Source organism: Balaenoptera ricei, chromosome 3 (assembly GCF_028023285.1).
Source record: "Balaenoptera ricei isolate mBalRic1 chromosome 3, mBalRic1.hap2, whole genome shotgun sequence".
Lineage (NCBI taxonomy): Eukaryota > Metazoa > Chordata > Mammalia > Artiodactyla > Balaenopteridae > Balaenoptera > Balaenoptera ricei.
Genome location: NC_082641.1, coordinates 67,463,183 through 67,475,731, shown reverse-complemented (window position 1 = coordinate 67,475,731; position 12,549 = coordinate 67,463,183). Strand labels below are relative to the sequence as shown.

The following is a 12,549-nucleotide window of genomic DNA, read 5'->3' as shown; positions in this document are numbered from 1 at the left end:
TATATAATGAGAACAGCACAGCACAGCACAGTACAGCATGTATAGCAATAAAGATAAATCCCTCATGGCCAGCTCCAGAGGTCCAAGTCAGCCTTTTTAGAGGCAGAGCAATTACTCCAAATTTCTAAGGAGCTGTGTATAAATGATTTACCATATTTGAATAGAGCAAGCAATAGAGTCCACTTAGACATTAATAAGGTGTTTTTTGGTGGCAATATGGCTAGCATTTTCTAGAATCATTTTCTGTGTCTTCATTTAAGATGAAGTTCATTGTATATCTGCAAGTCTACACCTGTGATTTTTTTTTTTTTTTTTGCTAAAACTTGCTACGTGCATTGTTCTGTCAGTAAAAGATAACATAATGTCCATGTTAATGCATTACTGTCAATATTGCCCTAAGTGGTATAGATGGATTGACTCAGGATGGCTGATTGTTACCTCTAGATACACTGGTTAATCTTTTAAGTCTGCTTAGATAAGTTCCTGTACTGTCAATTACTTTTTTAACTTATAAAGTCATATAAGGTATTTAGTATATTTTTGTGTTGATGGTCTTATATATCAGAAACTAAACAGATGTAAAATTGTCTTATTTCCTTGGTGTAGTTTAACTCTCAGTGGACTCTGGGGTTTTTTTTAATTGATATTTTAAACTCATAGGCAATATGACTTATTTCAATTTCTCTTTAAGTGTGGTCTTGTAAGAATGTAAATGACGTTTTATCTGAGAGCATAATCTTTTTCTTTCCTATTCAGAGTGATTGAATTGAAGAAAAATATTTATTGCCAGCTATCTTTCTGCTGTAGTTTATGGCGTGCCATTCTCAAATGGTTCAGAGAGTATATTTAAAATGAACCTTTTGGTCATTTTCTGTTTTTCAGGGACTTTGGACATGATTTTGTTTTGTCATTTGAAAGCAGAATCATTCTTTGAGGTTCTAATTTCTTTTCCCATTTTATTTTTAAGTTTCTCAAGTACAAAACTCATGAGCCTTGGTAGATTTTAAAAGCAGACAACCTTTTTTCCTCCAAATATTTCCTCTTAAAAAACATGGTATATATTAAGTACATTATCACTAATAAAGGAAAAAGAAACCATGGGAGATCAGAAAGCAGTACAATACTCGTTTTTTTGTTGTTGCTGTTGTTTGTTTGTTTGTTTGTTTTGCAATGACTTCTTATATTCACTTACATACTGGTGATTTCATGCCTGCCTGGAGAGGTCCAAAGACAAGAGACTGTGACTGAAGCTGCCCCCACCTGATATGGAGGAAGGGCAAGGTATTGTTTGAGGAATAAACAGCACTTGTAGACTATGGCAGGGAAAGGATGTGTGTGGATTTCTTGTGGGTCAGATATGACCCCAAACCAAGCAACTGTGCTGTCTTGAAAGGAATGGAGCCTAAGCAGAAAGCCCAGGGAAACTCTCTGACCCGCCAACATGGTGGTCCTCAGGGAACCGGGGGCAGAGCATAGTGACCCATCCGAGAAGGCAAACTAGAGGCAAAGAACTCCTAGTGACGAGATATTTTCAAAGAACCCACAAAATTGCCCCACAAGAGAATGAGCTCACAACTACACATCTGCCACATCCAGGGTCACCAATGCCATATTTCAACCTGAATATCAAGGAAGACTTTCATCTCATCTACTCTGAAACTGGAGAGGCCAAAATACAGCTAGAGAGTAGAGGATGGGTTGGAATGAGAGAGAGTGTGTCCCTCACTTCCTTCCCAGTTCTCTCCTCGGACACTGCCAGGAGGGTCCCGGGCTCTGTACCTCACACTGGCGACCTTGCTCTGGCCTTCCTCTGGCATCAACCCTCTCCATGGGGCAAAGAGTCAATGGGCACAAGGAGCATGCCCACCTGGAGACAGATTCCCCCTCTTCTAGACCATGCTCAAGGTACTCAGGACCCCAGAATACTCTGTCAAATGGCATCCAACATACTTCCAGGGCCTATGCATACCTCTTCTCTGTATCTGCCCTGCCATGAATGGACTGTGTCACTAGTGTGCATACCCCGCCTCAGCTCAGTGACAGGCCATTGGGTAGCTGTTTGCTGGGTGGGAGGTAGAGCTTGGGTATCCATGGAGAAGGGGGGGGTTGAAAGTCCTTTCCCCCAGCATCCTCACTTTGTTTTCTGGAACTCTGGAGTATCTGGGATTCTCAGTTGAAACCTAGTCTTCCACAGTGTTAGAAATGTAGGAGAATATATATATATATCCTTTATATATACACATCCCTTCCCTGCCATATTCTACAAGTGCCGTCCATTCCTCAAACAGTACGTTGCCCTTGCTCCATATCACATAGAGGCAGCTTCAGTCACAATCTCTTGTCTTTGGACCTCTCCAGGCAGGCATACATATATATATACAATTTATATATATATATTACAATTTATTAACCTTATTTATGATTTTTTAATATTTAGACATATAAGAGACACTGCAAATGTTAAGGGAGGGCCTGCTCCTTCCCCATGGCAATTTTCCCAGCCTAAGGTAAGACTAAGCTGGGGAAGAAATTTCCAAATTGGGTATGATTATGGATTTTTAGATGCTAAAAGAGTGGACTTATTTTAGTATGTAAACTATAAGTGACTGTTTATTAACTGAAAGAAAGCTAAGGATAGTTTTATTACCCAAAAGTAACCAGAAAAAACTATGGAAGTTGCTTCAAGATTTGATTCAGTGATAGATAGAAATAAATATCTAGTATTAGGTAAAGGATGTTTTTATTTTGTTTTAAATCTTACATACTAGGAAACTCTTTGGTTAATAAAGAACCCAGTGTTCATTTGTTTGTTTGTTTGTTTGGGTGGATCATTCTCTTATAGTCACCCTGTGATCATAGCACCTGTCCAAGATACATAGGCTTGAGTACAAGATTAGTCATACCAAACCCAGTTTTTTAAAAGGCAATTGTCCTGAAGTTAGCTGAAGAACAATTTTTTTCTTAAATTTGGAATACTTCATTAGATTAGAAAGAATTGAAATAAGAAAAGTCTAATTCTATTAACTATTAGTTATTCTCTACGAGTCATAAGTAGTTGAGCATGGTTTTATGATTAAAAAAGAAATAGGACATATGTTACGCCCCAGATCCATCTTCCTAGACACTTTACCTGTAGTGTAGTTGTTTCCACACTGAGGTGCATATACCCCAGAAGAGTGCAAGAGACAATCCTGATAGGTGCAAAGAAAGTAAGATAACTTTTATGTTTTCTTATTGTTAACAATTATGTATATTAATCATACTGCTATTTGCCATGTGGATTGACAGAGACACCTCACTGGGTTTATCTGTCAGAGGGACACCAGTGCAGAGGTTCTGTGGGAAGGTAGGAGTTCTACAGAGCAGCACACTATCAGCACAATGTGGCTGCTTATGTGCTTATGTTATCTATTTTCAATTAAATTAACCCTCACCAAATCCACAAGTGGCCTAAAAAGAAATCTACAGAGAAAAGTCAGATTGGAGAAATTACCAATGATGCAAGAAGAGAAGAAAATAGTAGCTAAGGTTTCTTCTATTATGACCTAAGCACAAAAAATTATGAGATAATTTGTGTCAAACTAGTCATAGCTAACAGGAGATTGGCCCCCAAATTGAGATTGTCAACATGATATATATTTTACATCTACCGTTATTATTGATGAACTCACCCAGAGTAGATACCATGTTTTGAGATATTAATGGTAATATGAAGCCATCACAATTAGGAAGATGCTTTAAAAATTGTATTGCAACCTTTCTCATTCTTTTAAAATGTATATTTCCTACATACATTCTATACTGTAAAAAATATATTCATTTAGTAATACTTGATATATGATCAAGAATTTTGAGGTCATGATTAGAAAGGACTAAAGAGTATTTACATTTTTTGAAAGAAAAAAATACAACATCTGAGCTCATGTACGCTTCAACTTATAAGACAAATGAATGTCTTATTATATTTATGTTGACCCATTTCCTCTGCTTCTAGCTAACCTCAAAGACACCATTTTCTACCTACCAATTTGTAGTCCATTTAGGATCATCGAAACAATATAAAACCTCAGTCAGAGAGATTTATGCAGCCCTCGGAGAAATACAGTACTTGTAAACAATGTCTGCACCCTAGTTTTCATACAATGATTTAAGATGAGCTAACTCATAAATGCACTGTTTATTTATAGTGGATAGTTAGTTGCCTTTTACCTTATTTTGTGAATGGAAGTTTCTACCCATTAATTTGTATTGCGAAGTGGCAAAAAGTGAATCTCTAGAGATGCCTGTGGCTAAAATATTTCCACTTGGCTGTACATGTATAGGCAACGGGGGTATCATTAAAATAGAATAAAAATGTACATTGTGTCTTTTTATTGTTCTGTTCCTTTGTTATAGGCACTACAGGGGATAATTTTATGGGTGTTTATAATAAATTAGTTTGGGGGGGGATATAAAATGACTAGAGATATTTGGAGTGTAGAGTATGATTATTAGATCAATATACTGAGAATGACACTGAAACACAAAAGCATGGAATGACACAATTGCATCTTGACCTGAATGTTTCAGAAATTAAGGTAAACACCTTGTTACAGAAAATGGAGAATTTATCATAAATACTTTGTTTTCAAAGTAATCGTTTTTATGCACATCTTAATATAAAAGGTTTTAGGACATAAAACCAAACATTTCTGTATGTCTTCTATTTTTAACTATCCAATTTCACCATGTAATTGAGGGATAAATAGCAAATAGATGCAAAGCTTATCTTATAATAAGGTAGGACTATGCACAACATAACTATGGAATATAAAAGTATCTTGTGTATGCTGGAAGCACTTTAAAATTATGTTTTAGTAATCAGTGTATTTCTGTGTTGATGTTCTGAATGCTCTTTCATCTCCCAGGTATTCTATTTGTAGGATAATTCAAGGTATGTCTCTGAGAAAATGCTGACATATTTGGCTATGTATGAATGCAGTTGAACTTTCTTGTGTTTTGCTAGTGGGAATTGGATAAATTATTTTTCCAGTATTCACTTTAATTTTCTTCAATGCTGATACTCTTCTTTAAAATATCAGAGCAGTGTTCACTTTGAGAGTTAAGAAGTAAATTGGTAAAACCCTTAAGGTTACCTCTTTTTGTGAATTGCTAGATAAAAGTAGAGAAATGAGAATGCCAAAAGTTACTTGGCTCTGTACGATATAATTGGTAGATTTATAAACCAGTCTGATTTCAATTTATTTTCACTTTTACTTATTAGGACAGCTGGTTTTACAAAAGTATTCTTTTTTCTCTTTCCTCGTGTGTAATGAAGCTTGTTGTGCCTACCCGTTTTGTCTATGTACTATTTTAATACTTTAGTTACATGCAGCATGCTGCTTCATTATAGTGACACTTCTTTGTTCAGTAATATATTCTAGTTATTGTGATCTAGAAAGTTTCAGAAACATCCACCACTTTTATTTGTCACCAAAATATGCAAGATTGTAAGGCTGAAGTATTGTTTTATTTTAATTACGTCTTCTGAATATTTATGCATTTAGTAACTTATGCATTTACTTTTCTATATGCCACTACTTTTAATTCATAACACATCTTAATAAGGAGTAATTAAATGGGAAAAACAAATTTGCCAAAAAGACTTCAAAAGAATTAAAAATACTCATCATCTTCTAGATCATTCTCTCCACAGGCTTCCTTACAGAGATCACACAGATTGGCAGCTCTGCCACTGTCAGCGACACTGAGTTATATGATGTGGGCAGAATGGAAGGGGTCCAAGAAATTGATTTTAGGAAAACATAGAAGCAGGCTTTGTAATTTTAAAACTAGTTGAATGTGCAGAATGTGAATAGTCAAGAAAATAGAGTTTAAGTAAATAATTCCAGAAACTGTGTAACTCGTGTGTGTGTGTGTGTGTGTGTGTGTAACTGAAAAGCCTTGAGTGTCTTATCCCCCCACAATCACCAACCCCTTTCTTCATCTTGAGTCTTCATGGTAGTTTGAATGTTATTTGCTGGGCACCTTATTTCACATGTGGATTGTATGTAAAGCTGTTTTAGAGTCAATGATGTAAATCCCCCACTTCGTTTTAAAGGAAGAAGCAAAGGGTTATACTGAGATTCTTGTCAAATACTCTTCAACTTTTTATTAGAATCAAATGGTAAAAGAGATATTTTCAGAGGTGTATTAAGACTCCTCCATTCTTTCTTCATGCAGGGAAACTTATAGAAAAATTATGGATCATGGTTAATTTCTGGCACAAAAATTTTGATAAAGGTGGCACTGGAGAAGGAGGAAGTCCAACTGTTGACTTCTCTTTCTGTCTCTGACATGTGCTGATGGTACTCTGGTGTCTCAAATGAATATAATGAAGATTTTAGCTAGTGGATGCTGGATTTGAAAAAAAGGAATAACTTCTCCTGAAGCTTTCCTAAACAAACTCTGGGACTGAACTTATTGCTGTCTCAGGGAATATGCTCTCCTGTAACTTTACTGAAGAGTCAGAAGAAATGATTTTGTGTGGGGGGCTGCCACCCTCCCCAGAGGGCCATCTTTAAGTCCAAGGGACTGTAGTAAGAGGCTGGTTTCCAAGTGCTTAAAAAGCTATTTTATTAACAACCTTGTAATAGTGTAAAGTATTACACTCTTAAAATACATAGTGAACATTTTAGTGAAGTTGTTTGGGAAGAGGATGCCCCAATGGATTATCTTCCTCTTGTTTCCATGTTTCCACCTAATTTTTAGTTATTTAGTTACTTATTTAAATTTAGCCTTTCATGATGGCAAACTGAACATACATATTTACCACCCCTTTATTCTCAGATCCTCAGATCTCATGGAAGTGACAGTGAAGATTTTTTTTAAGGGATAGGATTTTAATGGTACAAAAATAGTGAGATGGGACTATTAGCACCCCAGTGATTTTAGACATTTCTAGATGACGGAATGTGGGAACGAATAATGTTAATAGAGAAGGGGCCAAGAACGTACATCCTTGATCGGGAAAAGTCTGAAATAGTGTCAAAGGTTATTTTTCTTTTAGGGGAAGAGTGCAGGCTAGGAGTCACCTGGAGTCAACTGGTACAGAGAGACGAGTGGACAGAAAGCAGGTTCATTCATTAAGAACTCTCTTTGCAACAGCGACCCCAGCGACCCTTTGATTTCCCGCCACCCGCCGCCCCATATATAAAGCATAATTTCCAAGTCTAAAACTGGGAGATTGCTACCTAAAAACTTTGATCAGAATTTCCTTGGGGAGAGCTTGGGTTCCTGGTGTGGAAGTAGGTATCACTGAATAAAACCTTTTTCATTCGGTAAATGGAGGGGGCCTTGCTGCCTGCTTCCTTACGTTCCCGCGTGCTTAGAGTTCCCAGTCAGTCCCTCCATGTAGGAGGGAAGACTTGGTAAAAATAAACTTATAAAGAGATTGAAGAAACCACACCAGTTAAGTATATTAATCAATCTAGTTTTTCATTCAGAAAAGTAGTCAATCACTGAAGTCAACTACGCAAAACAGAAGATCCAAAATGAGCACATAGAATAACTGATACAAGACGAAGCCAGCATGATTCATGGATCAGCGAGACCTTTTTAAAACGTCTTAATTAGAAACATAAAGAAAATATGATATTCATAAAACTAGAAAATGTCACATTGAAAAAACGTTATGGATATGAAAAGTATGATTGGAAAAAAATTGATGCAGTAGAAGAATAAAGTTAGAGAAGTCTTGCAAAACTTAGATCAAAATATAAAGAAATGAAAAACATGAGATATATGTTTAGCAAACATGGAGAATCTATTTAAGAAATTGAACATAGGACTAATTTTGTAGATCCAGGGAAAATAGAGAAATTGGAGGTAATAACAAATAAGTCTTCATATTGAAATAAGAAGTACCAACACAGTGAAGACAAAGCAAGATGTATCCAGATAAATTCTAATGAAATCTGGATATGGAGAAAATCCCCAAATCCCTAAGAGGGGTACCATGTTAACTCTAAAGACGCAAAAATTACACTGACTTCAAACTTCTCAGACAGCGACAGTTTATATTAGAATTTAATGAAGAAACGAGTGTACCTTTACATTTCTGGGGATACATGAATTTGAACTTAGACTTCTATTACCAGCCAGATTTTATTCAGGTGCGGGGACAATAAGACAAAGGCACAAAATAATATTTTCCTTACTCCTTTCATGAAAATTGCCTGAAGATGTTCTCTGGCAAACGAAAAGTGGATATGAAAAAGAAGCTTAGCCTCCAAGAAAGTATAAAAGGAAAGAAAGGGGAGCAAGGAAAAGAAGTCCCAGGAGGTAGCTTGCAGCATGCCTGGAAAGCAGTCAGCCCAACTCCGAACAAGAAATCAGAGGGCTCCACAAGAATGTCTTCAAGAAGCATGGGAATGAATTTCAATCAACATATGGAAAGATTGTGATCATATGGTGAATACCTTTATACTTCTTGCAACAAGAAAAACAAATATTCCAGAAAAAATGAGAGAAAGATAAAAAAAAAAACCTCTGTAAATATGAAGCATTTAAATGAGACATGATTTTAAACAATTCGTAAAATATATCAAAAGGAAGTAGATTTGTGCCTCCATAGTGTGGTACATTTTTGGTGAGATACAGTAACATTTTTCTACTTGGTTCTGTAGTGAATCATATTTATATCATCATGTTATTGCAAATCCTCTTCATTTTCCAGTTCTTACAATTAATTATACACAAGACATTGGAGAATTAATATACAACAGACGGCATTATTGCCCCGATTCTTCATCCCTCCATATATCCTCACCCTTTGTCATATGTGACTTTGGATCTTCCTGTGAAGGAGGAATATATTTCTCTCATTCCTTGACTTTGAGTTTAGAGATGTGACTTGGTTTGGCTAACTGAATGAGCCTAGACCTTAAGAGGTCTTGCATGTTTCACTTTCTTTTCTGAACTTCTGTTGTCACATGGACAAGGTCAAAAGACAGTTGCTATACCCTCAGCTTGGATCCCAGAATGGTCACACAGGGAGCAGACTTGAGCGCAAGTGTCAGTGAGGAGCTGAGCATGGCAGTATCTTTAGGTCAAAGCTGAGCTCCTCTGTGGAGCCCACCTGAGATCTCCTGACACCACCACCTCTCACTGGGAAATAAATATATGCATATTATGTGCCACAGAGGTTTGTCATTGTTACACAGACTAACTGTAGCTTTCACTGACATACCACCATAAAACAGAACGTGTTGGAAAAACATAAATAACATTTTGGTAGTAAGAAAAACAGTGGGACTCTAGAGGCAGGAAAGAAATGTGAAAAATGACGTAGAGCTCTAATGTCTAAAGCTTATGCACAAACAGCAGGTTTATATATATTGGTTAAGATTGTGAAAATAATGAATAGAAGAAGGAAAATAATTATTTAAGAAAATTTAGAAGGCACAGAGAATAAGAGGAGGTAGTTTCTGGAGATCATTTTCTCACTTGTATAATAAGTTACTATTGATAATGAATAGGATAGAATAATATAAAAGCCATGGACTAAATAATTATACACCTGCAAAATTATGTGTATATATATTATACATATAATATATACATGGCAGGTAGATAAAAATAAAGTGTCTATTGTATTTAACTATGTATAATTACAATAGCCTCTAAATTTCTTTAAGATATGAATTTAGTATACTTTAGTGGTAGTACGTATAAAGAGATCTACAGATTTCAAAAATATATTTGTATGTTCAGTGTAATAGATTCGTCAGTAGATTTTGGTTGTTCTCTTCCTCTGCATGACTTAACCAAAATACTTTAAATATTGTGGTACTTTGTGGATGGATTCTACTTTGGGAAAATATTAACATCACTTCTGAAGATAACTCTGCAGTACATTTAAGTGAGACTACACAAGCCTTCCTTTATCCTCTGAAACACAGAAGGAGATTTAACAAGGGTAGGGAAGTAAGTTTTGCTGTGTAAGCTTAAATCATTATGCTCGGGGCCAAATTAAGCAACTAAGTTAAGTAGATGGGGTTACACTTATACTTATTATTAACTGATACTTAGTTCAATTCACAAGTCATTGGATTTTATTAAAAGGAACTAAACTCTTTTTCTGCATTAATCTGATAATAGCATAATACAGCAATGCAATTTCTAATCAGACCCACTCCTCTCTGACATAGGACCATTTGTTAAAGTGCTTGTTATGGAAATAGCCAATTATTTCAATCAGGTTCATTACAGATGATGGAAATTGTTGCCTTAAAGGCTTACTTCTAAAATGTGAAATTACATAGTAAGTAATTAATGGCATTGAGATTTCCATCTTACTGTATATTAAAAGAAATTAATAATAAAAATCCTGTCAAATATGCATGTGTACGTGTGTGTTAAAGTTATACCTCTCAAATAGGAGGAGCAAAGAAAACTAGACGAGTTATTTCATGCTTTTTATATGAAAATTACAACTTCTTAAGTAGATCCTAAGAGTGCAGGAAACATACACATCAATATACTTTATGAACTTACTGCAGAAAAAATTCTGGGAAATAAGAACTATTAGGGTAGGTGTGGGTAACATCAGTTATAGTTTAATAATCTTCAGTATTCTGATAGTCAGCCATAGCAGAAATAAATCCAATCTAAAACCAAAAATACATAAGCAATAGAAAATTTTGCAGTTATGTTACTTTTTTTCCATTCGTCTTCATTTAAGGCTTCCTGCAAAGCCTTTCTTGAGTGATGAAAATAACCTGCAAAGCAGGAGGTGAACTACCATGAAAAAATTAGTATTTTTGTCATTTTTATGAATACAGCTCCTTCTATTAGTATGTTTTATTAAACTACTCAATCTTTCCAATAAGGCCTGCCTCATTTCATTTGGGCTGCATGGCTCTCAGTTTGAGGTGTAAGCATAAAAGAAAACAAATCCCCTCTGATGTGAATTTCAGAAGGCTGATGTCCCTCATTAATTTTGTGGGCCTGTTATTGTGATGCATTGTGTGTGCATGGATGCGTGTGTGTGTGTGTGTGTGTGTGTGTGTGTGTGTGTGTGTAGAACTAAGTTCACAGCTGGTAAATAAGTGGATTGTAAAAAGAACCTTGACACGATCACTGTCTTCAACATCTTTGTTGAGCCATACTTGCCATACAGTAAAATACACATACTTAAAATGCACAATGTGATACGTTTTGACATATATATGCACCTATCCAAGCATCATCTTAATCAAGATTTTGAACATTTCCATCACCCTCAGAAGTTTCTTCCTACCCATTGTAATCCCTTCCATCTGTCCCTCCAACTTCCCAGACAACCACTGATTTTCTTTCTGTCTCTATAGATTAGTTTGCATTTCTAGAAATTTATATAAGTAGAGTAAAATATACATATACTCTTTTTTTAGCTGTTCTCTTTCACTCAACATAATTACTTTGAGAACCCTTCATGTTGTTGTTTGTATCAATAGTTCATTCTTCTCTATTGCTGAGTAGTACTCAACTGTATGGCTATACCATAATTGCTTTAGCCATTCACTGATTGATGGACGTTGGGTTGTTTCTAGTTTTTGGCTATTACAAATAAAGCAACTATGAATGTTCATAAATGTCTTCACATGGACATGACGTTTTACTTCTCTTGCGTCACTACCTAGGAGTGGACTGGCTAGATCATATGGTAACTCTATGTTTAAATATTGAAGAAACTGTCAAACAATTTTCCAAACTAAGTGTACTATTTTACGTTCTGACCAGCAGTGTATGAGAGTTCAATTTCTCTACATCTTCATCAATACTTGCTATGGTCAGTCTTTTTAATTTTAGCCATGGTAATAGTTGTGTAGTGATATCTTTTTCATTTTAATTTGCATTTCTCTATTGACAAATGATGTCAAACATCTTTTCATATGTTTTCCCATTCATATATTTTTTTTTCTTTTTTCTGAAGGAAATCTTTTGTCCATTTTTTGTCATTTTTTTTCTTACTATTGAGTTTTGAGAGTTCTTTACATATTCTGGTTACAAGTGCTTTATCAGATGTTTGATTTGAAAATATATTCTCCCAATCTGTGGCTTGTCTTTTCATTCTCCTAAAATTGATTTTGAAAAACACAAGTTTATAATTTTGTTAAAGTACAATTTATCAGTGTTGATGGCTCATGCTTTTGATGTTGTATCTGAGAAATCTTTGCCTAAATTGAACCCCAAAAGATTTTCTCCTATAATTTTTTATAGGTTTAGGTTTTATTCTAAGGTCTACAAACCATTTTGAGTTAATTTTTGTATATGGCATGAGATATGGACCTGAGTTTTTGGTTTTGGTTGTCTGTTTGTTCATGTAGTTATTTAAATAGTTGTTCCAGAATCATTTACTGAAAAGATTACGTCTATCTACAGAATGACTTTTACATCTTTTGTAATCATGATGTGGCTTTGTCTAGTTTTCCTCATGTTTCTGGTGCTTGGGATTTCTTTTTTTTTTTTTTTTTCTTTTTTCTTTTTATTGGTCGAAATACTACTATGAATCAAAAGAAAAATTTA

At 35.2% G+C, this 12,549-nt stretch overlaps 1 protein-coding gene across 2 annotated transcripts in view; it reads left to right on the top strand.

Annotated features, from left to right (window-relative positions):
- The window catches only part of EDIL3 (EGF like repeats and discoidin domains 3), a 429,209-nt gene that overhangs the window by 219,181 nt on the left and 197,479 nt on the right, over positions 1–12,549 (top strand). The window lies entirely within an intron of this gene.